Source organism: Dipodomys merriami, unplaced genomic scaffold (assembly GCF_024711535.1).
Source record: "Dipodomys merriami isolate MVZ:Mamm:240054 unplaced genomic scaffold, mDipMer1.0.p SCAF_6, whole genome shotgun sequence".
Classification (NCBI taxonomy): domain Eukaryota; kingdom Metazoa; phylum Chordata; class Mammalia; order Rodentia; family Heteromyidae; genus Dipodomys; species Dipodomys merriami.
In genome coordinates, this window is record NW_027206179.1 from 65,109,809 (window position 1) to 65,135,644 (window position 25,836).

Below are 25,836 nucleotides of genomic sequence, written 5' to 3' on the forward strand. Positions count from 1 at the left end.
AACCTTTCAAATAAGTTGTGTGTGTGTGTGTGTGTGTGTGTGTGTGTGTGAGAGAGAGAGAGAGAGAGAGAGAGAGAGAGAGAGAGAGAGAGAGAGAGAGAGAGAGAGAGAGAGAGAGAGAGAGAGAGAGATTTTGTTCTTGAGACTCCTTACAGGCTCAGGAAACTGACTAAAATTCAGCCAAGAAAAAAAGAAATCTTTGTCAGGACCCATGTATCTTTCTCAGTGGTCTTTTAGTGTTTGTCAAAAGCTTAAGCAGTGCTGTCGTTAACCAAAATAGTAATGGCTGGTATTGGTTAAGAACTTGGTCTCATGTCCCAAGCAGGATTAGTGGGAGGCAGAGAAGGTCCTGTTGACCTTTTGCTAGCACACAACTGGCTATATAACCTAGCAAGTAAGTACAACCTAGAAAAAATAGGGCACTTCAAGTGCAAAAGCCCTATAGAATATGCTACCAGTGCAAGAATGTTTGCTTCTGAAGATTGCTAAGACTCAGCATTATTCTTCACTCAACTTAGTGCCAGTATTTGAGAGAAATATAAGTGAATTTTCTTTAAACCAAGAATTTTGATTAGAAATTTGTAATAGATGTTTCTCAATGCCATCATTCAGCCAGGCACTGGTGGCTCATGCTATAGCCCTAGCTACTCAGGAAGCTGAGATCTGAGGATAGAGGTTCAAACCCAGCCCAAAGGAAAAAGTCCATGAAACTCTTACCTCCAATTAATGACAAGAAAACTGGAAGTGGTGCTGTGGCTCAATGTGATAGAGCACTTAGCCTTAAGCACAAAATGCTCAGTGACATGGCCCAGGCCCTGAGTTTAAAAAAAAATGCTTGAAGCAAGTGTCCTTTTTTTTTTTTTTGTCGTCAGTTGTGGGTCTTGAACTCTGGGCCTGAGCGTTGTTCATCAGCTCTTCAGCTCAAGGCTAGCACTCTATCACTTGAGCCACAGCACCACTTCTGGTTTTCCAGTGGTTAATTGGAGATGAGTCTCACGGACTTTCTTGCCTGGGCTGGCTTTGAACCGAGATCTCAGATCTCAGTCTCCTGAGTAGCTAGGATTACAGGCGTGAGCCACCAGCACCCAGCCCCTTTTTTTTGTTGTTAATTGTAAAATTAAAGGAACAAGCCTGAATAAAGAATAAGAAAACAAGATGGCCGCTGCCAGCTCCAAGCAGGGCGCCAAGCCCCAGGTGCATGGGAGAGCACAGCAGTATCTGGGGCAGGTGGAGCGTATCTTGTGCAGAGGCTTCAGGAAGAATGACCACATGGCACCGACACCCGGTGCATGTTCGTGTTCAGCATGTGAGCACTCTACAACTTGAGAGATGAATTTCCTGTGCTTACAACCAAACGTGTATTCTGGAAGGATATTTGGGAGGAGTTGCAGTGGTTTATCCAGATTACACAGGTATTGAGCCTTTGTCCTCCACTCCTATGCATAGCCTCCTTTGGCCTCTGTATGTTCATGAATAGGTTCCTATATAATCTATCATGTCCAGTGTTATTTTAGTCATACAGTGTGTTTACTTGTAGATACATAAGTACATTCTACTTACCACAAACTAGGGAAGTCATACAGCCCTGTGTTTCTTTGGCTATGGCTTACTTCACCTTAATTTTCCAAATCTTTCCTGCTCCTTAAAAGTAGTTCTGGACAGATGATCATATAATAGTCTATGAAATGAACTCCAAGGTAAGGAAACAAGAGACATTATTTAGTAGCCATTGTTGGTGTGTTTAATGTTCTCTTTGTCTTGTTTGTATTGGGGAGGGTAAAGGAGGGCATAGAAAAGGTGGAACAAGGGTGAACAAATGCAAAAGTGATACTAGACCCTCTGTGGATATCTTGAATGAACTGGATATCTTGCAGGTGGGGACAGGAGGGAAAGACTGTGAGAGAGACGCAGTTCAAAACGAATTGTCATTGATTGTACCCGATTCATGTGACTGTCACCATTCTGCATATCAACTATACCAAAACCAAAACAAAACCAAGTAGCTGGGCACCGGCGGCGGCTCATGCCTGTAATCCTAGCTACTCAGGAGGCTGAGATCTGAGGATTGCGGTTCAAAGCCAGCCCGGGCAAGGAAGTCCGTGAGCCTCTTATTGCCAATAAACCACTAGAAAACTGGAAGTGGCGCTGTGGCTCAAGTGGTAGAGCCACTTGCCTTGAGCTGAAGCACTGACAGCGCCCAGGCCCAGAGTTCAAGCCCCATGACCGACAAAATAAATAAATAAATTGTAAATAGGATTTAATGACACGGGTCAAGGAGTAGACCAGCTGCAAAAAGTGATCAAACCCCATCAAAACCAACCCTGATGACCAACATAACATCATGTGCACCTGGAAACCAAAAGATCTTCCTCTGAGGATGCTGCCTTCCATGTCCTCTGCCAGTTCCATGTGGTAGAAGGGGATCTGTCCTGACAACTGTATTGAAGATTGGGTGGGAGGCACGGGCCTGGGCCTGGTCCTTCAACACTGCCAGTGATGCCCTGGTCACCTACATGATTGCACACATCCTGGGCTTGCAGCCAGGGGACTTTGTACACACTTCGGGAGTTGCACATACTTACCTGAATCACATTGAGCCACCTAAAATTCAACTGAAATACTTTCCCCAAAGCTCAGAATCCTTCGGGAAGTTGAGACAATGGATGACTTCAAAGTGGAAGATGTTCAGATGTTGAAGGGTACAAGCCTCATCCACTATTAAAATGGAAATGGCTGTTTTGAGCTATTTCAAAGGAGCTATTGCCAGGATGTTGCCAGACTTTAGCAACCCAGGTGAAAGTTCATTCTGTTCTAAAGGAATAAACAACTACAGTAGGTCAAAATCTGTGCATGACATCAGTTACTAGCCATCAGTGTTGAAGGATGTTGCTGTTTCTTTTAGTAATGGAAGGAGGCATGGTTGCGTTGGATGAGTTCACTGGGTTGCATGAAATGAGGAGATGAGTCAAGTACAGACATGCAGGAGTGTTTCCATCCTAGATGCTCATGAAGGCTGGTGACATTCACTAACTGCACAAGCTATTTTTCTAAAGTTAATAACAGCATAAATACTAATGTACAGGGTGCTTATAAATGTTTAGAAAGTTATCTTTTGTTTTATATGTTGCTGTAATAAAGAACCATTCTTTAAAAAAAAAAAACAAGTCGCTGTAGTCTAACTATAAAATATAAAGTGATTCCTGTAGATCTGATCACTATGAAGTCGACCTCAGACCCATAGAAAGAGCAGAATTAGCCTAGACTATCCTCATTTTCCATGTCAGACCCATGCTGCTCCTGGCACAGGCTCCGGACACTGGAGGGAAATGGCAGCACCTGGAAGATCGAGTGTAAGATGTTTGCAAGAACCCATGGAAGTCTCACATGCTTTTTGTCCTGAAAGATGTTTGTATTTTGCAGAGTTTCTGGAAGCCACATTAGGTCATGGAAGAGAGAATAACAGCTGGGTGTCACCCTTGACAGCCAGTGTAAACACTGCATTCCCGGATCAAAGAAAACTACACAACATCAGGAATTACATCATTCAAACTTATTAAAGAAATGCCCCCAGATGGGCGCCATGGCTCACGCCTGTAATCCTAGCTACTCAGGAGGCCAAGATCTGAGGATCAAAGTTCGAAGCCAACCCACGCAGGAAAGGCCGTGAGACTCTCATCTCTAACTAGCCACCAGAAACTAGACATGGAGCTATGGCTCAACATGGTAGAGCACTGACCTTGAGCAGAAAAGCTCAGGGACAGTGCCCCATGACCAACAACAACAAAGAAAAGCAAGAAAGAACAATATCAATAAGGAAGAAAAAAAGAAGCAGCAGCGGCTAAGTGTATTCAGCATTTTGTATGAGTGAGCACAATTTGCTGAAGGCATTGTATATGCTATTTTGTTTTAGCTGCACAGATTTCTATGCTGCCATTGTACTATGATTGTGGCCTGAGGCCCACAGAGGCCATGGGATGCAATAGTTCCACCTCTCAACTGGGCTTCCCACACCTACCTACCTAGGATGCAATATTCTCGGGCACTTACAGTTGCCTCAATCCTCCTCCTTCTCCTCCCCCTCCTCCTTCTTCCTCTTTTGTGCTGGTACTAGGGCTTGAACTCTTGTTCTCAGTTTCTTTTTTGCACTCAGGTCTGTCACTCTACCACTTGATCTGGCTTTTTTATTTTTGGTGGCTAATTGGAGCTAAGAATCTCATAGACTTTTCTCAAGCTGGCCTGGAACCTTGATCCTCAGAGCTCAGCCTCCTGAATAACTAGCATTACAGGTGTGGGCTACCAGCACTGGGCACCCCAACTCTTTGCAAAGAACTTTTCAGGTATTAACTCACTGCTCACAAAAGTAGGCAATGATATTCGTTATTAGCCCCTTATTTTACAGAAGAGGAAACTAACCTCCAGAGAGACTAAGTAACCTGCCCAGGACCATCCAACGAAGCAGTGCTAGAACAGGATTTAGACAGGAAACGGGAGCTAAGAAGTCAAATTTTTGTCTTCCTTTTGCAGTACTGGGGTTTGAACTCAGGGATTCATATGTGCTAAGCAAAGCAGACTATTATTTAAGCCAAGACCCAAGAACTTATTTTTCAAATAAGGAATTATGCTTTTTGCCCAGAGCCCAGCTTCAGACCTCAATCCTTCTTATCAAAGCCTCTGGTGTAGCTGGGATTATAAACATGCACCACCACACCTGTTGTGTTCATTCAGGTGGCCTCTTAAAAGCCATCTTTCAGACAGATGCTGGAGGCTCATTCTGATAACACTATACCTCAAGAGGCTGAGATTAGGAGGATTTCTGAAGTTGATTTGGGCAAAAAAGTCTGTGAGATTTCATTATCAATTAATCAGAAAAAATCCTGGACTGAGCTCTGAGGATGACAGTACAAAGTCAGCCTGGGCAGAAAAGTCCCTGTGAGACTCTTATCTCCAATAAACTACTCAAAAAAAAAAAAAATGGAAGTGGTGCTGTGGCTCAAATGGTAGAGTGCTAGCCTTGAGTACAGAGAAGCCCAGGGATAGTGCCTAGGCCCTGAGTTCAAGTCTCAAGACCAGAAAAAAAAAGAATACAAAGTTAGTTTGGTAGAAGAATGGTAGAGCTCTAGTGAATTTTTGAGGTTCTGAGTTCAAGTCCACATACCAACAAAAGAAAGAACAAAATTAAGCTAAAATCTGAAGACTAGCCCAGTAAGAAAAGTCTGTGAAACTCTTCCAATTAACTATCAAAAAGCTAGAAGTGGAGATGTGGCTCAAGTGGTAGAGTACTAGTTTCAAGTGAAAATGCTAAAATACAACACCCAGGCCTTGAGTGTAAATCCCGTCTTCTCTCTCTCTCTCTCTCTCTCTCTCTCTCTCTCTCTCTCTCTCTCTCTCTCTCTCTCTCTCTCTCTCTCTCTCTCTCTCTCACACACACACACACACACACACACATACTAAAAATACTTATAATTATTTCAGCTCCACACTGACCAACTAGCTCTTTGAGAAGATGAAAAACTAAACCATCATGTTGGATATAACTATTGCCTTCCATTTGCAAAATCTCTCTCCCTTCTATTCCCTCTCCTATTCCACAGTAGAAAATGAGATACAGACTCAAAGGAAGTTTGCTGGTTGTGTTTAGCTGAAAGGCAGTGAGTTCATTGGGATAGAATAGGTATGCATACACACACACACACACACACACACACACACACACACACACACATTCATATCCTTGGCTTATTACAGGCTTATTCACAGCTCATAATACATGTGCAGTGAGGGGGTGGGGGAGGAGTAGTGATGAGTTGTTCTTCTCATTGTTCCATTAAAAAAATGAAGTTGAGGAGCAGATGGAGGGTCCCTATGGGTCAGTGCTTCCGTAATTTGGGGATCCGGGAACAGAACTACACACAAAATGGTGATGTTGCTTCCCAGACGTGACAATGGGCCACTTTATGCACCAAAGCAAGTCACAGGATGTATCCAATAAAAAGAGAACTTACTATGCACCCAGAAAGGAAGAGAAATAGAGTCTTCACGTAGGTACAACACTAATAATTAGAATAACCATAAATGCCATCAATGAAAGGAAATTGGATAGTGGAAGCATATGATCCCCAAAGAGGGGCCCCTTAACTGTAGCTCTCAAACTAAAGACCCCCCTCACAGAAGAGTCTCAGGAATGATGGTGTTAAAAAAAATAGTACTTTGACTCTAGTGCCCTTTGTTCATATGTAAGCAAACCAAAGCCCAACTTAACCAGTCAGAAACCACCAAGTCACCTATACGAAGGCACTATATTGAAATGATCCCAGAGACCAAGATTTTTCTTGTTTGCTTCTGATTTGATATTGGAAAAAACTTCCTTCAAACTCCCACCCCCTTGTCAGAGCCCCAGACTATCTGAAATCTGCAGCTGCCACATCACTGTCTGTTCAAATAATATAATGTGCCTCAGTTTACCTTTAAACATGATAATGTCTCAGCTGGTTTACGTGTACCTAAGGAAGGAGACTGATGGAGCTGGTGGTCATCGGTGAAGACTGAGACAAAGACAACAGAAACATTAGTGCTCAGTCATCAGTTTAAGAACTTTCCCAACCAGGCACCAGTGTCCCAAACCTATAATCAGCTACTCAGGAGTCTGAGATCTGAAGATTAAGATTCATAGCTAGCCTGAGCAGGAAGGTCTGTGAGATTCTTATCTTCAATTAACCAACAAAAGGCCAGAAGTAGAGGTGTGGCTCAGGTGCAAAAGCTAAGGGATAGCACCCAGGCCTTGACCAAGTCCCAGTACCACCAGCATATACACACACACACACACACACACACACACACACACACACACACACACACACACACACACATCAAAAAAGTCTGGTCCTGCCACCAGCAGTACTAGCAGTGCCAAGGAAAGAAGTCATTCTTTCAGTAAGTGGAAGTGAGGAGAATCAAGAATTTCTGCAGCCTGCTTTAGACTTTCCTTCTTGTTGAACAATCAAATTAGCTCCAAATATCCAAAGAATAATTCATATGTTTCACAGCCTTAAAATGTTTGCATGCGTAGAACTGCATGTTCTGAGGAGAAATCAATATTAATACACCTCTGTAGCCAACTAAAAGTACATGTTTAAAAAAATCCATCTTATAATGCTTCTTTTTTACACATAACATTAAATATGTACTATATATAATTATTATAATTAACTATTATGCTATGTATTATAATAGAATCAAATTATATAACAGTATCTATTTTATGATATAAATTATATCATATGTAATAAATAGCACATGGCATAATAGCATATCAATGATATATGTTATTTTCTATACACTATATAACACATATTTATATATACTATTTTTATCTATATATACTATAAATATACTTCTATATAAGACCATATAATATATAAATATAGCCGGGCACCAGTGGCTCACACATGTAATCCTACTCAGGAGGCTGAGATTTGATGATCCTGGTTCAAAGCCAACTGGGGCAGGAAAGTCTGTGAGACTCTTATCTCCAATAAACCACCCAGAAGTGGTGCTGTGGCTCAAGTGGTAGAGTGTTAGCCATGAGCTGAAGAGGTGAGGGGCAGCGCCCAGGCCCAGAGTTCAAACCCCATGATGGACAGATATATATACATACACACAATTTTATATATTTATATAAACTAGCACAGAAACATACAAGTCTGCTTTTCTCCTCTGGCCTTCATTTCTTTCTGAACGCTCCCCTACTATATAAACTATAAATAATTCTTATGCTTTCTTCTTTTTAAACAGCATCTGTTGTTATAGCGCCTCTCCTTGAACCTAAGGTGGGAAGGAGAGAGATTTCTCTTTATCTCTGGCATCAGCGATGTCATCCCTGGTTCGGGTCGCAGTTATGTGTGGCCCCCCACGAGTTCTGTCCCCGGAGGGAGGCGGTGACCCACGGTTCTCCACCGCCGTTAAATAATCCCGGGTGAGGCTGCAGAGAGAATGTTCCTAGGTCACCATGGGGCCGGAAGCGATGTGACGTGGGGACGTGATGCTATACTCATTTTTCCGAAATTTAAAAAGAAAAAAAAATCTGCGAAGAGAGAAATTATGACTCGTCTGCACAACAAGCTTTCATAAACATCCCCAAATTCCAGCAGCAGACAAAAGGCGTGAGTCACACCGCGCAGCGGGCGTCGCTGGGACAGGGAAGTGGCCCTTGTGAACACTTCCCTCCCCAAAGCTGGGTCTGGCTCCCAGCGGGTCTGTAGGAAGCTGATAATGGGGTGTTTCATTAATGGGGGGAGGGGGAAGCTCGGTTTTGATCAAGAGTGTTTCCTTAGCTAAATAGGTTAGATTCTCAGGCCTTGATTTGAATTTTTACTAGATGGTGATTGGAGAGACTGAACCCTTGACAGGATGGTTCAGAAGAGGGAAATCTTTTGATCATGTAGTCTCCTGTGGGTCCTCGGGATGAGGTCATCCACAGGGGTGTGGTCTCAGCCCCTCCAGCTCCCCCCACCACTGCTGTGGTTTTTTAAAAGGTAAGGAAGGTCCTCACACTACGGCAGCCCTGGCCTACCTAGAGATTGTTGCAGGGTACAACAATCCCTTGTCTCTGAGGGTCCACTTGGACTGAAGGAGGGTTAGGAGTCTGCACTTGACTAGCACTCCAGATGATGCTTTGGAAGGGACCTTCCTACCTAGTTTAGAGAAACACTGATTAAAAATAAATTTCTTGCTAAGTGCAGGTGGCTTATGCCTGTAATGCTAGCTATTTAGGAAGCTGAAATCTGAGGATGGCAGTTCAAAGCCAGTCGGGCAGATAAGAGTCATAAGACTCTTATTTCTTATAAACTACTCAGAAAAAGGTGAAAGTGGTGCTGTGGACTAGCAAAAAACAAAAAAGATCTCGCTGGGCATCAGTGGCTCACACCTGTAAGCCTTGCTACTGGAGAGGCTGAGGATCTGGGGAAGAAAAAGTCTGTGAGACTCTAATCTCTAATTAACCAGCAAAGAGTCAGAAAGTTGAAGTGTAGCCCAAAGGACAGAATGCCAAACTTGAGCAGAAAAAGCCAAGTGAGAATGCAAGGCCTTGAGTTCCTGAGTTCAAGCCCCAGTATCTGCACGCATGTGTGCGCGCGCACACACACACATACACAAATCATATCCAAAAAATAAGAATATTGATGAGATATGCAGAAATTTGGGCTGCTGGTGAGAACATAAAATTATGTAGCTCCTGTGAAAAACAGTATGACAGTTCATCAAAATTAACTAAAATCACCGTGTAAACCAGCAATTCCACTCTAGCTATAAACTCAAAAGGATTGATGGCAATATTTGTATGCTGGTGGTCAAAGAGATATTTGTATGTTGGTGATCAAAGTGGTATTATTCACAAACAGGTAAAACCAGCCCAAGTCTTATTGATGGATGAGTGCATAAATAAAATGTAGTCTAGACTACAATGGAATATCACTCAGTCATAAGAGGAAAGGAAATTCCTACACTTGCTATCACCTATAAGAACTTCTGGGGCTGGGAAGGTGGCTCAGTGGTAGAGCGCTTGCCTTGCATGCCTGAGGCCCTGGGTTCGATTCCTCAGCACCACATAAGCAAAAAGAAAAAAGCCAGAAGTGGCGCTGTGGCTCAAGTGGTAGAGTGCTAGCCTTGAGCTGAAGAGCTGAGGGACAGCGCCCAGGCCCAGAGTTCAAGCCCCACGACCGGACCCAAAAAAAAAATTTTTTTTAAAGAACTTCTGTTGTTGTTGTTGGTCATGGACCATGAACTCTGGGCCTAGGTGCTATCCCTCACTTCTTCAGCTCAAGACTAGCACTCTACCACTTGAACCACAAGCACCACTTCTGGTTTTCTAGTGGTTAATTGGAGATAAGAGTCTCATGAACTTTCCTGCCGGGACTGGCTTTGAACCATGATCTTCAGATCTCAGCCTCCTGAGTAGCTTGGATTACAGGTGTGAGCCACCGGCATCCAGTTATAAAGAACTTTATGCTAAGTAAAACAAAAGTCTCAAAGGAGTGCTGGAGGTATAGCCTGAGTGGAAGAGTACCTCCCTAGCAAGTACAGGGCCCTGAGTTCAAGCCCCAATACTGCTGAGAGAGAGACAGAGAGCGACAGAGACAGAGACAGAAAAGCAAAGCGGTCACAAAGGAACAAAAAATACCATTATATCATTCTCTACTCATAAGCAGAACCTATATTAGTCAAATTCATACTATTCAAATGCCAGGGAGGGTTAAGAGGAATAAGAATTACTGAGGATTTCCCAAGATGAAAAGCATTCTGGATATAGATAGTTGATTATAATTCCAAACTGATGTAGACATAGCTAATGCCACTGCATACTTAAAATGGCGATGATAGTCATTTGACCACAATATTTTAAGTAATAAACAAAAAAGCCACCAATACCCCTTACAGGAAAAGAACGTTGCACAAAGAATACATAATTCATTCTGAGATTCTGTTTTTCAGTCACAAGATAGAAACACCATGAGTCAAAAATGTTCTTAAGGAATCCAGGACTCTTAGAAGTCAAATGACCTTTGTCAGGGTCAGAAAGCTAGAACACAGAGCACCCCTGATGTGAATCCAGGAAGCTGATCCTAAGGCCTTCAGTGCTCATCCTTTGGCCCCTCTGGCTCATTTCTGTTTGTATGTGAAGGGGGGAAAAAAGAAGAGAGTATTTTGAGATTTCATGTTTGGGTTCTTAAAAGATGTGGAAAATTCAGGAGAGGCCATTACTGTGAGGAGGGGGAGAAAGGAAAGTGATTCCTGTTTGGAACTGGTTCATCATCAGAGCTGACAAGAGGATGATGGGAAGCGCAGGGGGGGATGTGGGAAGTGTTAGATCGTGGTTAAAAGTGGAGGCAGCAAGTTATAAGAGACAGAGGAAGAAGAACAGAAGTCAGGGAGGCCAAGAAGCAAAGGCAGGCCTGAAGAAAATGCCCAGACTGTGTCCAGAAAGCAGACAACCAGTAGAAGATAGCAACCAGAAGATATAAGGAGCTTAGGGGTGCCATGGAAGCCCAACACTGGGCCTAGTGACCAGGCTCTTCCAGTGGCCATTACCACCTGCAGAGACTCTTTGTCCACCCTAAGGTGCTATGGCTCAAGTGGTAGATCATTATTCCTGAGGGGGGGAAAAGCACTAAGAAACATATCTCAGGTCCTGAGTTCAAGCCTCAGTAACACCATAAAACAATTTTTTTAAATTAAGACAATTAGTATTGGTGATGTTATATGATCAATAGTGAAAATAACCTTTGGAGTGTAGACAGTTCTATTCTTGGTAGACCACCACAGTTTGCAGCATTGTCCTAACCTACTGAGGCCCTGGCCACAAGGAAAGGAGAGCCTGCTCTGGCTCCACCCCTCCCTTCACTCCCTTCTCAATTTTCAGAGGTTCTCAGCAACAACCCTTGTAGGCATGCTAGGATTTTCTCTAGCATATCTTCCCTTTTCCTTCAACAGCATTGGAATGAAGAACAAAAATTAGACTGGAGATTCTTATCCTGGGATGTTTTCAAATGATGCTAAATCCAAAGCAGGAAGAGAACCCCAAAGAAGTGTTTGCCTGTCCCAGGAGCTCACACAAACAGTTCATGTCTTCAATCATAGCTTGAGATTAACACTGTACTTCAAATTCACCAATAAATGATTTTAGCATTTTGTCACACACACCTTTATCTTCTTGGATAAAATAGGCATCAATGTCTCTATATTGTAGTTGACTTTACCTCTCTATGTTATGGTTTGCTTTAAACTTTACAATTACATGCTAAGCACCTATATAATCATCTATCCATATACCTACATAGTATTGAACCTATAGCTTTCATATATTTACACATATCTAATTGTTATCTTTATATGTGCATATAAATCTTGTATATGTATGCCTGTATAAATCAAATACTAGTTGGGAGTGCTCTTTGGAAGAAAATTCTGATGTATGAATATAATGTGTTTTCTTTACACATTAAGTGAATAGTAAGTACCAATTATTTCTCATAAAACTTGCTCCAAAATGTGGAAAGAATCCATTTTCCCTAGGCCTTCCACCTAGCTATTTAAGAGGCTGAAAGCTGAGGATTTTTATTCAAAGCAGACATTTCCAAGAGATTCTTTTTTTTTTTTTTTTTTTTGGTCCAGTTGTGGGGCCTGAACCCTGGGCCTGGGTGCTGTCCCTCAGCTCTTCAGCTCAAGGCTAGTGCTCTACCACTTTTGAGCCACAGCGCCACTTCTGGCTTTTTTCATTTTGCTTATGTGGTGCTGAGGAATCGAACCCAGGGCCTCAGGCATGCAAGGCAAGCGCTCTACCACGGAGCCACCTTCCCAGCCCTCCAAGAGATTCTTATGTCCAATTAATCAGTAAAAACCCAGAATTGGAGCCGTGGCTCAGAGTAATAGAGCACCAGTGTTGAGTGGAAAGTGTTATGAAACAGTGCCCAGGCCTGAGTTAAAGCCCCAGGAACAGCACGCATACACACACACACACACACACACACACACACACACACACACACACACACACACACACACACACAGAGCTTCTGCATAATAATAATAATAATAATAATAATAAATTGTTGAAGGTCTGAATGGGTGGAGTACATTATAACAAAGATCCAAGTAATACCTAGCATATTCTAGGGAATGCTCATGTTGAGTTCTAAGTCCACAAATAGATTGAAGGGATCTAAATCAATTCAGTGAGCCAAAGAAAGTTCTCAGCCTGCTAATACCAAGTCTGAATTTGCTAATTTCCCAAGCCAAAATGTGAGTTTCATTAGGGAACTCTAATGAGAGAGAGAAAAAGAGAGAGAGAGACCATGTGCAATTTATAGTCTCTGTGGAGTCCCTTCGGTTCTAAGCTGACTTTGGAGTATATAGCCCTACTGAGTCTAAATTTCCCTTGTCCCCCAAAGGGAACCTTCTAGAAACTTCCCATGCCCCATAGTCTTAAGCCTGAATAAACACCAAAAGTGGCGGTGGACCAATGCAAGCTGGTGTTGCCTTCACCTTTTGGCTTTAGGACTGTTTCAAATTTATACTTAGATTACTTTAGTTCTTTTCTTTCTTTCTCTTTGTCTGTCTTCCTTCCTTCCTTCTTTCCTTCCTTCTTTCCTTCCTTCCTTCCTTCCTTCCTTCTTTCCTTCCTTCTTTCCTTCCTTCTTTCTTTCTTTCTTTCTTTCTTTCTTTCTTTCTTTCTTTCTTTCTTTCTTTCTTTCTTTTCTTTTCTTTTCTTTCTTTCTCTCTCTCTTTCTTTCTCTCTTTCTCTTTCTTTCTTTTTCTTTCTTTCTTTGCTTCCTATCATTCTTCACTTGACTTAATTCTCCCTTGACATTTTGCTGTAAAAGACACTCTTAGAGAAGAAACAAAATATACCCTGCTCTGCTCTGCTTCCAGTAGGAGCCAACAGATGGCAGGAGATGACCCAGTTAGCTAAATCAATGCTTGTTTTCTATCTAATTTTGAGGAGATTTCCTCCTAAATCTTTGAAAGCTTCCTGTATTCATTACCTTGGTTACGTGTTTGGCTCAATGTAACATTTTTTAAAGGCCATATATAGGCCTTCTAGAGGAAACAGGACAGACATAAATATACTCCCTCTTTGTTGAGGCTATAGGTTCTAGGAACAATAGCAGTTGCTTTTGGGGACAGAACAACAGAGACCAAGGTTATTCCTTTTTTATGCATGACTATTATAAACTTCATGTTTATTCCATATCTGTTTCCAAAGAACTCAAAAGTCTGCTTGTAGAAAAATTTTAATAGGTTCTTGGCTCACTCACACCAAGACTGGTAAGAGGACCAGGCCAAGATACCTGTAGATCCTGTTCCTCCTCCTGACTCCATAGCTCTGTCTACAGTCCAGACAAATTACCACTGATCCTTAACTAAGGCTCAGGAGTACATAAAGAGATATGAAGAGAGTCATCTATCAGGGGTTACTCTTGGCCATAGGACCTGATTTGGGGGGGAGGGGGTGTACTAGGGATTGAACTCAGAGCCTGGGTGCTGTCCCTGAGATTTTTTGCTCAAGACTAGGTTTCTATCACTTGAGGCATATCTCCACCTCTGGCATTTTTGCTGGTTAATTGGAGATAAGAGTCTCAGGGATTTTCCTACCTCATCTGACTTTGAACCATGATCCTCAGATCTCAACCTCCTGAGTAGCTAGGATGACAGGCATGAGCCACAAGCACTAAGCTAGGACCTAGATTTTGTTTGATTTCCAGAAGCAAAGCCACCATCATCAGATCTTCTCTAGGATGCCCAATGGCCTCCCTTCTGGACATGTCTTTATATGACAATAACAAGTACCAGTGTAAAAAGAATTCTCTTCAACTGCTCTGTGTGTGTGTGTGTGTGCATGCGTGCACACACAGACACACAGACACACACACACACACACACACACACACACAAACACAAACACAAACACACACACGTGCCAGTACTGGGGCTTGAACTCATGGCCTGAGTACAGTTCCTTATCTTTTTCTCTCAAGGCTATCACTCTACTGCTTGAGCCACAGCTCCATTACAGCTTTTAGCTGGTAAATTGGAGTTAAGAGTCTCACAGACTTTTCTGTCTGAGCTGGCTTTGAACCATGATTCTCAGATCTCAACCTCCTGAGTGGCTGGGACTACAGGCACAAGCCACTCTCTTCATCTGCTTTGTAATGGAACAAGGGAGTTTCTTTTACCTCATTTGTATTTTGTAGTAAAATGATCTGCGAAGGTAGAGTGGAATTTACTCCATTGTAATGTCCACTTCTGCGTTTGACCCCTATTCCCCCAAGGTCTTGCTTAGTGTTCTTAGTTTTCATGAGGAGGGCAAGCAGGAAATGAATAAAATTGTGTGGGGCACTGGGAGTTTGGGAAGGAAAGGAACTAAATTTGGCCTAAGAAAAGCAAAAGCAGAAGTTACAGGTTATGAGCCTGTTTTACACTATCCTCAGCCTATTGAAATAAGGAAGAGCTGGCAGGTGTCATGAATTAGAATAGGCCAATGCTCTAAAAGAGTGCTGGCCCTCCTGGATTACCTCTGGTGCTGATTAATTTAAGGGGTCTGCATGGCTGTTCTGGAGGTGCTACCTTGTGGGTGCTTTTCCATAGGACAGAAGTAAGGAGCAAGTAAGGAGGGTGGATTTCCGGCCTGATTTGGCGTATGCTACGAGGAAGCTGCATCTGATTTGCAGATCTGGATGTAGGAATTTATGGATGAGGGAAGACACTGGAAAGTGAAGCCAAGAGATCAGAAGTAACAGCCAAGATGTTCGGAGAATCCTGGAACTATGTTCATAGACCTCTTCCAGTTATTCTGACTTGAGGCAGGGTGTTTGGAGCTGTTACAAGCTATTATGGACTGAATTGTGACCCTCCCCTAAATAGGAATTTAGATTCTGCTCTGTGTGTGTGTGTGTGTGTGTGTGTGTGTGTGTGTGCATGCGCACACACGCACACGTGCATGCATGAGCCAGTACTGGGGCTTGGGGCTTGAACTCAGGGCCAGAACTTCTGTCCCTTAGCTGGTTTTCTCTATGCCGGTGCTCTACTACTTGAGCCATAGCTCCACTTCTGACTTTTTGTAGTTTATTGGAGATATGGATTTCCCCCCCCAGGCTTGTTTTGAACCATGATTCTCAGATCTCAGTTTCCTGAGTAGCTAGGGTTACTGGGGTGAGCCACTGGCACTTGTTGGCTCAAATGTCATTTGTTTTTATCATCTATCACACACTGAAATTCAAACCCCCAAACTGGCACACATACAGACACACACACACACACACACACACACACACACACACACACACACACACAAGCACTAGCAGCCTGGTGCTAGTTGCTCAAGTCTGTAATCCTAGCTACTCAAGAGGCTGAGATCTAAGGGTCATGATTCAAAGCCAGCCCAGGCAGTTCATGAGACTATGGCATTTTGCTGGTTAATTGGATATAAGAGATGTGGTTCAAGTGATAACCTGCTGTTAGCAAGCAAGCTGACTAAGAGAGAGGCCACAGTACTGGACTCCCCCTACCCTCTCTCTCTCTCTCTCTCTCTCTCTCTCTCCCTCTCCCTTTCCCTCTCTCTCTCTCTCTCTCTCTCTCTCTCTCTCTCTCTCTCTCTCTCTCTCTCTCTCTCTCTCTCTCTCTCTCTCACACACACACACACACACACACAACTCAAACCACTGATATGGAACATATGCTCAGGGAAGAATCATAGAGAACCTCTACCTAGAGAGATAAGGTTACCACAGGGTTCCCAGCCATTTTACCAGAAGTAAAATGCAGACACAAGAGCTTGGGCTTTTCCATTAAGTCTTCGAAGAGAGGGAGAAGTCGGTTTCTAGTGAAGGGTCTGCGGAGACTCTCCTGAGGCCTAATTCCTTATCTAAAGGTGAGCCCCCAAGAGCCCTCCCTTCCCTTGAGCCCAGAGGACCTCAAAGAAGGCTGCTCATGGAAATACTGAAGGTGTCCTTGGCCAGCAGAGCCCCAGTACCTAGCCGAGGTAACTGTGTATCTTCTACAACAAGCACCTCCATGGAGGCCTCCCAGAATCCCCAGACAACTTTCCCCAATGCCACTGGCCTTTGTACAAATAGACACAGCAAGCCAGGAAATAAGATTCCATGACAGTGGAAACAAACAGCAGAAAGATCTGTATAAACTTTTTAAAAAGGATTAAGTCCATTTATAAACTAATTTTCCAGGCTATGTATCCCTCTTTGTTGCACAGTTCAACAATATAGCAATGTGCTCCAGAAATTAAATTCAGCTCATCTTTCTACTTGGTACTCCATCTTCAGTCATTCGTTTGTTTTCTACTAAATCTTCTCATGGTGAAAAGATGATTGCAGCCACTCCAGATTTCACAATCATACAAATTCCAAAGGTCAATAATCCTATGAAGCTTCTATCACTGTAACCCATCCCAGCAGACTTATTTGGATACTTCATAGGCCAGGATAACCAAAAAAAAAAAAAAAAAAAGTTAAGAAAGGAAAGATTAGACTAACAACGAGCCAACCTCTGTGATTGGAGATGGGGAAGTAGGGCCTTGAAGTCAAGGACTTGCATATTTCAACAAAACGCAAGTTCTAAAGGCAAAGCTGAAGCAAGGGTTGAGTAGCAGGAACAATTAGGGAGAGAGAGGCCTCTTCTGTAACCTTCCTCTGCTAGGGTATTGAGCTGTGCAGTTTCCTGATAAGATTTTTGTGACTGTACCCAAAGGTCTGGTTGGTTGGCATGGTTGTAACTCTCTGTTCTTCTTCACCCAGATAGAGACCTCAGCATCTATAAGATAAACTGACTTCTGACATCCTGGTACAGAATGGGCGGCTCCATGAGCCTCAAGGAAATGTCATTGATGCAAGCCACCACCAAGGCAGAGGATCTGGTGAGAACTTTTGGTTCCATTTGAGTCAGACAACAAGACTATTGTCAACTACTGAATTCTGACTGTTGAAAAAAGGAGATAAAAGCTTGGGGGAAAGGAGAATCAACAGATGGAAGTTACAAGGAGGACAGCGAGGGTTCTGGCATGGCCAAAATCATGTAGCACCTGATATTTCAAAGGTCTGTCTTGCCCTGGCATCCCAGGAGAACACTACTTCTCAGAAATCGGGGACTGTCATACTGGGGTGTACCCCTGGCCTGTACCCTAAGTCCTCTCTAGCAATAACGTGTAATAGTGTAGTGACCTTACATCCTGGGCTCCCCTCAGGCATTTGTGGTCTTGGCATACTTATTTTAGAAAGATGAGCACTAAAGTTTGAACTCAAGGTCTCCAGCTTGCTCTACCACTTGAATCATGACTCCAGCCCTTTTTGGCTCTCAGTTATTTTTTCAGATAGAGTGTCACTTTTTACTGAGGCTCGCTTCAGACCTTGACCCTCCTCCTTCTTCTTCCCAAGCAACTGGGATTGCAGATGTGGACCACCACACCTGGCTTGGGTGAGTGTGGGGTGTTGGCAGTGGTGGGTTTTTGTGATCATACTGGGGTTTGAACTCAGGGCCTTGGCATTGTCCCTTTGTTTTTTTCTGCCCAAGACTGGTGCTCTACCACTAGAGCCACAACTCTACTTCCAGCTTTTTGGTAGTTAAAGGAGCTAAAGTTATTTTGGATTTGTCTGCTAAGGTTGGCCTTGAACCTCAATCCTCAGATCACAGCCTCCTAAGTTGCTAGGATTGCAGGCGAGTCAGATCTGCCTTGTGTTTTGAGATGGGGGTCTCACTGCCTTTTTGTTTTTCCCCAGGCTGATCTCAAACCACTATCCTTCCTATCTCCACCCCTTGAATAGCTGGGATCACAGATGGACTGTGATTATTATATTAATAATTAATTTATTATTAATAGCAGCCTTTCATGTTAGTAGTATAAAAGATAAATGATATGTAAGGGAGTGACCCTCTTCATCTGTATCCCTGGACTGCTTACATTTTGTCTTGTACACACAGCCACGCCCCGTGCACATGCGCAAGCTTGTCTTAACATGCTTCTACGTCAATTATGATCACTTCCTCATTTTATCACTGGTGCTCAGCTGTGCTTTGGAACTGGGTATTCTTGCCCAACTCTCTCACCCCCCTGCTATAAATCATTAATCCTCTCCTCCTGGCTTACCAACTGAAAAAAAAAGTCCAGTTGTACAATGAAAATAAGCACTATTTTATCAGAGATTCTGACTTGGAGGGGAAATGTTCATTTTCTAAAAGCAGGTACAACTGGAATTTCATGGTTCCAGTATTTATTGGTTGAACCCCTAAATTCCCAGGGGAATTTAGAGGCAGGACCTCCTAGGTAGAAAATATGTGAAAAGGAAGTCACTAGGATGGGCCCTAACCCAATAGGACAGGAAAGGGAGTCCCCAGAGGACAGGACACGGGAGAAAGTGCAAAGGAGGGCAGAATGACAGGGTGCCAGGGGCCATCTGCCAGCCAAGAGATTGGGATCTGACATTCACATCTAGACATTTGAGTTTTAAGGTTGTGAAATGATGACTTTCTGCAGGTAGTTTAAGGCCCTCGCCCCCATCTGTGGCATTTTGAGGCAGCCCCAACAAACAAGTACACACAGCCAAGTAAGATTTGCTTTCTCACTTCTAAGTGACTACCAAGTTGTGGATGTCACACACACACAGTTAGGGTGTTTTGTCGTTTCTTTCTTACGTTGCCTTCACTTTTATATCTTACTCTTGGCTCTGAAACACTGTCTTATGTATGTTTGGAGTGGAGGGTAGGAGGGTTGGGTACTTTCTAGCTGTTAACTACCTTGGGAAAGTACATACATAGGCCCCCATATGCAAACTTTCTAAAATTCTCTTTTAATTTTTCCTTCCAATAGGATATGTCCTGAAAAGCCAGCTGTGTGAGAGGATGGAATGAAACTCCCATCCAGACCTTCTTCAGGGCTGAGGCCTCCTTCCAGAGCTACTAGGAATATTGACCACCAGGAATTCCCACCCCCTAGGGCACCCTCCCACCTGGTGGTAGGGGGAGCTCTCTCGCTCTCCTACTCACACTGTCTCCTGGCCTATCCATGCTGGGTGCACAACCCACAGGGCTGGGCTCTTCTCAAGCCCCTGCTTCTAGCAGATCTTAGTCTAGCCTCTCCTGCTTGTCCTGGGCAGCCTAAAGGCAGCCAACTCTACCCACCCCAGCATGCTCATCTTTCCTGACCTGAGCCTCTCTACTTCTAACCTACTGGACACCTGTGCTTGTCTGCCTCTTCTAGAACATGTCCTCTTGAGGTAGGTCTTGGTTCCATTCACAGATGTATCCAACTCAAGAAAACGTGGTTATCTGATGGACTTTTCATCAGCTTAGAGAAGGATATAAATTCATTCTTGTCTTTTGTCGATATGGGTACTAGGGCTTGAATTCAGGGTCCTGAGCTCTTGCTTGGCTTTTTTCCTCAAGGCTGGAGCTCTACCACTTGAGCCACAGCTCCACTTCTGCCATCTTGCTTGCAAATTGGGAGATGAGTCAGATTTGTCTACTGAGCTGGCTTCACACCATGATCCTCAGATCTCAGCTTCCTGAATAGCTAGTATTATCAGCTTGAACCACCAGCACCTGGCAGAGAAGGAAGTATTTTATTCACTGATATTGATTAGTACTGTGAGGCTTGCATTGATAATAAAAAGAAAGCCACCTTGAGTCATTCTTACGTTTTTCTGGTCTCTGTGTGGCTTTTACCTGAGGCCCAATGCTCTTACTTCCCTCAGCTTGCCAAACCACCAGCAAAATAGAAAGCAGATGTAGAAGATGTGTTAGACTTGAATTCTGTACCCCAAAAGAATCATGTTGAATTTGTCAGTCCTTGTACCTCAGATCCTGACTTTATTTGCTTATTGATGCAATTAGTTCAGAAGGGACAAACTAGAGCACAGTGGGCCAATTCAATATGTGGGGATAGGGGGGTGGAGAGGAGTCTCACAGCTGGAATCAGGGACTAGAATGAAGCTCTAGGGGCCAGAGGTTGCCAAGGATTACCATGACCACCAGAGAAAGCCATGAATAGATTCTGCTTAGAACCTTCCAGAAATAATCACCATACCAACTCCTCTGACTTCCAGAACAGAGAGGGAATACATTCATGCTGTGTAACTAACCCATTCTGTGGTACTCCTGTTATGGCAGCTCTAGGAAAGGGACTCAGGAGTCTTCCTGTAACCGGTACACAGTTGCAGCTTCTCATTTTGGGTACTTGGCATGTAAACCCCTCTTCTAATAGGGAAGCCAGAAAGGACAGCTACTCCCACTTCGCACTTCCATTTTCCTTCCTCCACAACCATAGTACAAATGAGGCAAATCAAAGTCCATTGCTGAGGATCCTGGTTTTGAGTGACTGAGTCACCCATCTGAACTATGACAAATGTGCCAAGACAGCCTCACTTCCTGAACAGCCATTCCTGTGGCAAGTTTTTGCCACAGGCTCTCTAGCCTTCCTATTGATTCTATGAGCTACTAACACTAATTTTCTAGAAAATTCCAAGAACTTTAATACATTTTGGAAACGAGTTTTGCACAAAGATCCCTGTGGTGATTTAGTTTGTTAACATTTCTTATTTTCTCTTCTCCTGTATGCCTTCAGTCTCCACTGAGATACTCACTTACTCATCCATCAGATTTGCAGTGGTTGACTTTCTATGCCAGACAGAGAAATGGGCAAATAGAATACATTGTTCTTGAGGACAGAGAAACAGCTCCTGCCCTTAAAGAACCCCATTGCTGAGTGTGATGAGTGTGATATCAGTGTAGAGAAGGTTCCTAGCTGACAAGGTGGGAGAGAAGGGAAAACAAGAAGTGGAGGGGAAGTTAGGCCTCCTCAACTAAGTAGAAGATAGAGGCCAAGACCAGATCCAACATGACAGGGGGAGGAGGTATAACACAACAAAACACATGGGTGGAATGACTCACAAGACACTTGTGTGTGGGGGATTACAAACAGAATGAGGGAACCAGCCACAAGACTTCCCACAGCTCATGTCTACCCCTGACCAATCAAACCAGAAACATACCCTAAGAGGGAGGAGACACAGAAGCTCTGCCCTCCCCCCTCCCCCCTCCCCCACCCTCCCACCCCCAGTGTGCTATTCTTGGTTTCCCATACCTAGTCTGTTTTCCTGTGTCTTTCACAGTTGCTTTTGTTGCTTCTTTCACTATTTCTTTAGCTTTCAAATAAACCTGCTCTGTCTGCTGTAAACACTTTCTTGCCCTTTATTTAATTATTGATCTTCAGAGAAAACAAACCCAAATCCTACAAGGCAATCAGGCTCCTGTGGTCATTGACCCTTGACCGGTGTCTTGAAGGGACAAGCCAAATATTAAATAGGGAAGAAAAGACAAGAAGAAATGACAAATAAAAGACAATATTTGAGCCAGATTGTTTTCCCCTGGCATCAGAGCACATAATTAATTGGGATGGGGCAAAACCCAAGGGCAGGAATATTGTGAAAATGTAATAGCTAGCAATCCAAGGGCCACACTGGGATAGTGGTAGAGAGTAAACAGGGACAGACGAGTTTGATAAAAGGATGGTCTGTCTTCTTGTACAATAACTGAATTCCTGAGACTGGGAAATTTATAAAGATAAAATGGGGTTTGTTTACAGATTTGTAGCTGGGCATTCCAGGAACAGGATACTAGTATCTGGTGAGGGCTTTTTGATACATCAGAGCATGTCAGAGGACATCTCTTGATAAGACTGAGCAAGCAGGCTATTCAAACTCTTCTTATCAAGAGATAAAAACACTAATCCCCTCACGGACCCCATCCTCATGATCTAATCTAACCCTAATCACCTCCCAAAGGCCCCATCTCCAAATACTGCTAACATATGAAAATGGGGATTAAGTTTCCAACACTTGAATGTGGAGAGGGCAGATTCATCCTAGAGCACATTTATGCTGAATCTTCTGCTTGGCTCTAAGAACTGTTGTCTTACATAGGCTACCTTCATATCTACCCTATAGTGCTCATCATAGTGAGTCACAAGTAAAGGATTTGTCTTCAAGCCCACTTGATTCTTTCCAGTCCGCTGTGGCACCTAGTAAAGGCAGGTTCTTCATTTCTGTTACAGTGGCTTTGATCTCTATCATTTTCTCTGGTTCTTTGTTAGAGTTTCCATGTTCCCAATAGAACCCTGAATGTGTGAATTACGGCTATTTTAAGTTATGGCTTGTAATTCTAGCTGCTTAGGAGGCAGAACTCTGAGGATCATAGTTTGAAGCCAGTTGGGACATGAAAGTCCATGGTATTCTTATCCAATTAACCACCAAAAAGCCAGAAGTGGAGCTGTGCCTCAACTGACAGAATGCCAGCCTTGAGGAGGAAAAAAAAGGTTAAGGGAAAGAATCTCCCTGTCCCTGAGTTTCCAGGAAAAAAATTACTAGTTCAAGAGTTCTCAAAACTTTGCCATCTAGAATCTAGTTCCTATGCTTTGGGTTATGTTTTTGTTTGCCTTTAGATTACTTTTTTTGCTGTTTTTGTTGCTGTTGTTGAAAGGTAAATCATCTACCAGGTAACCAGGGATTGCAATAAAGAAGCTTTGATTTGAGCTTATACATTGACCTGGTTAGACTTTAAGCTGTCTTCCATCTTGGGTGTCACATGATGTGACAGAGGCCACCCACCTTATAGCTCTAACTTCACCTGCCATCTGTTATACTTCAGCAGAGCTTTGCTGCTGGTGATTAGGTATGTGGAAGGCAAAGCATTCTGATCATTGATATTGTTTCAGTGGACCTCTGTCCTTGGGCTGAGACTGTCATTAAGGACTTATTAGCTTCCTTTTCCGCCTTAGATGAGATAGGCAAGCTAGAGAGGGGCAGGAATCAGGACAATGTCCTTCCCCCAGGAGGAGAAGGCCCCAGTCAGTAAAATCTCACCCTGAGAAGAGAGCCTTTATTAAGAGAATATTAAACTGATAAATAATTCCCTCTCCTGAAAAAAGCCCCAAGGGATTTGCTGATCACTTGAGAACCTGGGGGACTTCTGGAGGCAAACCATAGAAGTGTGGGTTGTGTCCTACAATGAAGACTTCTCCCATTTCTTCTTCTCAGGTCAGTCTACACCCCCAAACTGCCCCCAGCAATTTATGAAAATGACCTTGTATGCCTGTACTAACAGAGGCTCCTCTAACCAGCCTGCTGTTCTAGATAAGGCCAGTGGGTTTGGACTCCGTACTCTTTCTCTCCTGATAGCAAAGGAGCATGTGCCCTGTGACCATAGTCTCGAACATGGGCTGAGAAAATCACCCATTTTTAGTTCCCTCAGGTTTTCCTCACACTGTGGAGGGATAAAAACTGGGCATGCACAACACACAGAAGCAAAAAAAACCCACTGTACTTTCTGGCCCTTTTCTTGTTACCTAAAGATTATTAACATTGTGAGGAGATAGGCAGAGAGAACTCCCATGAGTCAGAGTGGGTGTTAATGCTGACAAGATAAATTCTATCTCTCTTACTTTGAAAACACCCAAGGGTAGGGCTCCCCTCATGTGAGCTAGGGTGGCAGGGTAGCATGACTGCCTGGTTTCCTAGCCCCAGGGAAGGTGGTAGCCTTGAGGATGAAAGTAGTAAAATTTGAGTAATGACAGAAGCAGCTGTGTGTGTAGAGAAGAGATTATTTTACCTCCCTGTGGCATATACGTGGACCTGCGCTTCTCCTATGTGAAAATATCTTGAGCTTCTCCCCTGTTCTTATCCTTTCTAAAAACTCCACTTCCTATTAGGAAAACAATGGAAATAACAGTGACAATGGATAACAGTGAAGCATGCATTCTAGTACTTTCCATCCACACTAGAGGGTAGTGGTGAGTCCTTCTGGAGTGACACAGTCATTTCACGATTGGTGTCAGTGTTCTTATGCCCAAAGTCCAAGGTGGGACTAGAGGACCTCTGCAGTCTAGAGCTTTCCTATCTGTGAGTCTGGTTTTAAATCAATCCAGGCAACCCCAAAGTTCAGCCCAGTTCCTCATTTTATACAATGCTTATTTTTCTTAGCAGATTTATTTTTTTAGATGAAGAACTCACAATTGCTTATCTGTAATTATCTGACTTATCTTGGATTATCTGTGACAGTTTAACAGTGGCTTTCTTCCATGAGTTGTTCATTCAACTTTAAAATTTGGAGACTCACAATTTGATGCCTATAATCCTAGCTAACTGGAAAGCTGAGAATGAAGGGTAGCAGTTCCAGGCCAGCCTATGTGGAAAAGTCCAGACAACATTGACTCAATGGAAGGATACTAGATGTGGCTGTCTCATCATCCCATCTACAAATGAAAGCTTGAAATGGTCAGATCGTGGTCCAAGTGCACACTTAGACAGGAAGCAAGACCTCACTTCAAAATAACCAGGAAATAAAAACATTAATGCATGTGCACACACACACACGCACACACACACACACACACACACACACACACACACACACACACAGAGCAAAATATGGGGCTGACAGTTTAGCCAAATGGTATTGCACCTTCCTAGTAAATAAATATAAGATCCTGAGTTCAAACCCCAGTACTGCTAAAGGGTACAAGTAGTTCATGCCGATTGGCTTAGCTATTCAGGAGGCTGAGATGTGCGAATTACGGTTCAGTACCAGCCCCAGGGAATAGAAGTCCAAGAGACTCATAGCTCCAATTAACCAGCAAAAAGCAAGAAATAGAAGTGTAGCTCAAGTGGTAGAGCACCAGTTGTGAGTTCAAGCTCTACTATCAACAGCAAACCAGTTTTTCTTCCTCATTAGCTCCATCATTTCCCATTAATTAAACTTTTTCTGACTACAAATTAATGCATATATGTTATTGAGAATATGGAGAATACAGAAATTATGCTATATATTTTTAATGTATCAATAAAAATTAGTGATCTTATCTCTCAGAGGTAATACATGTAATATATAATAATATATACCTCTCAGAGGTAATATATTATCATTATAATATAATTTTATGGGCTTTTTCTATACATTAATATGCATGCTAATTTTAGAAAGGCAGGATGTATTATGTACTTTTTATGCTTTTTACCACTTAATATTATAGTAAGAATTTTTTCCTTATAAGTATTTCATGAAATTATAATGGCCTTTTAAACATAAAGTTATATGTAAAAATTATTCCACTACTGTTTTATGTATGTATGTATATACTTACAGTTTTAAATTTGTAAATATTTAGGTATCTTAAAGTATATCTTTTGAAAAAAATCCAATTAAATTAATTCATCTATAAATTTATATTATCCCACTGTAGAAACTTGCTAGGGAATATATAATATTAGCACATGTTTTTAAGTTACT

The 25,836-nt window shown here is 42.8% G+C and overlaps 1 pseudogene; it reads left to right on the forward strand.

Annotated features, from left to right (window-relative positions):
- Positions 1-1,155: 1,155 nt before the first annotated feature.
- Positions 1,156-2,742, forward strand: LOC138814322 (thymidylate synthase pseudogene; annotated as a pseudogene).
- The last annotated feature ends 23,094 nt before the right edge of the window (positions 2,743-25,836 follow it).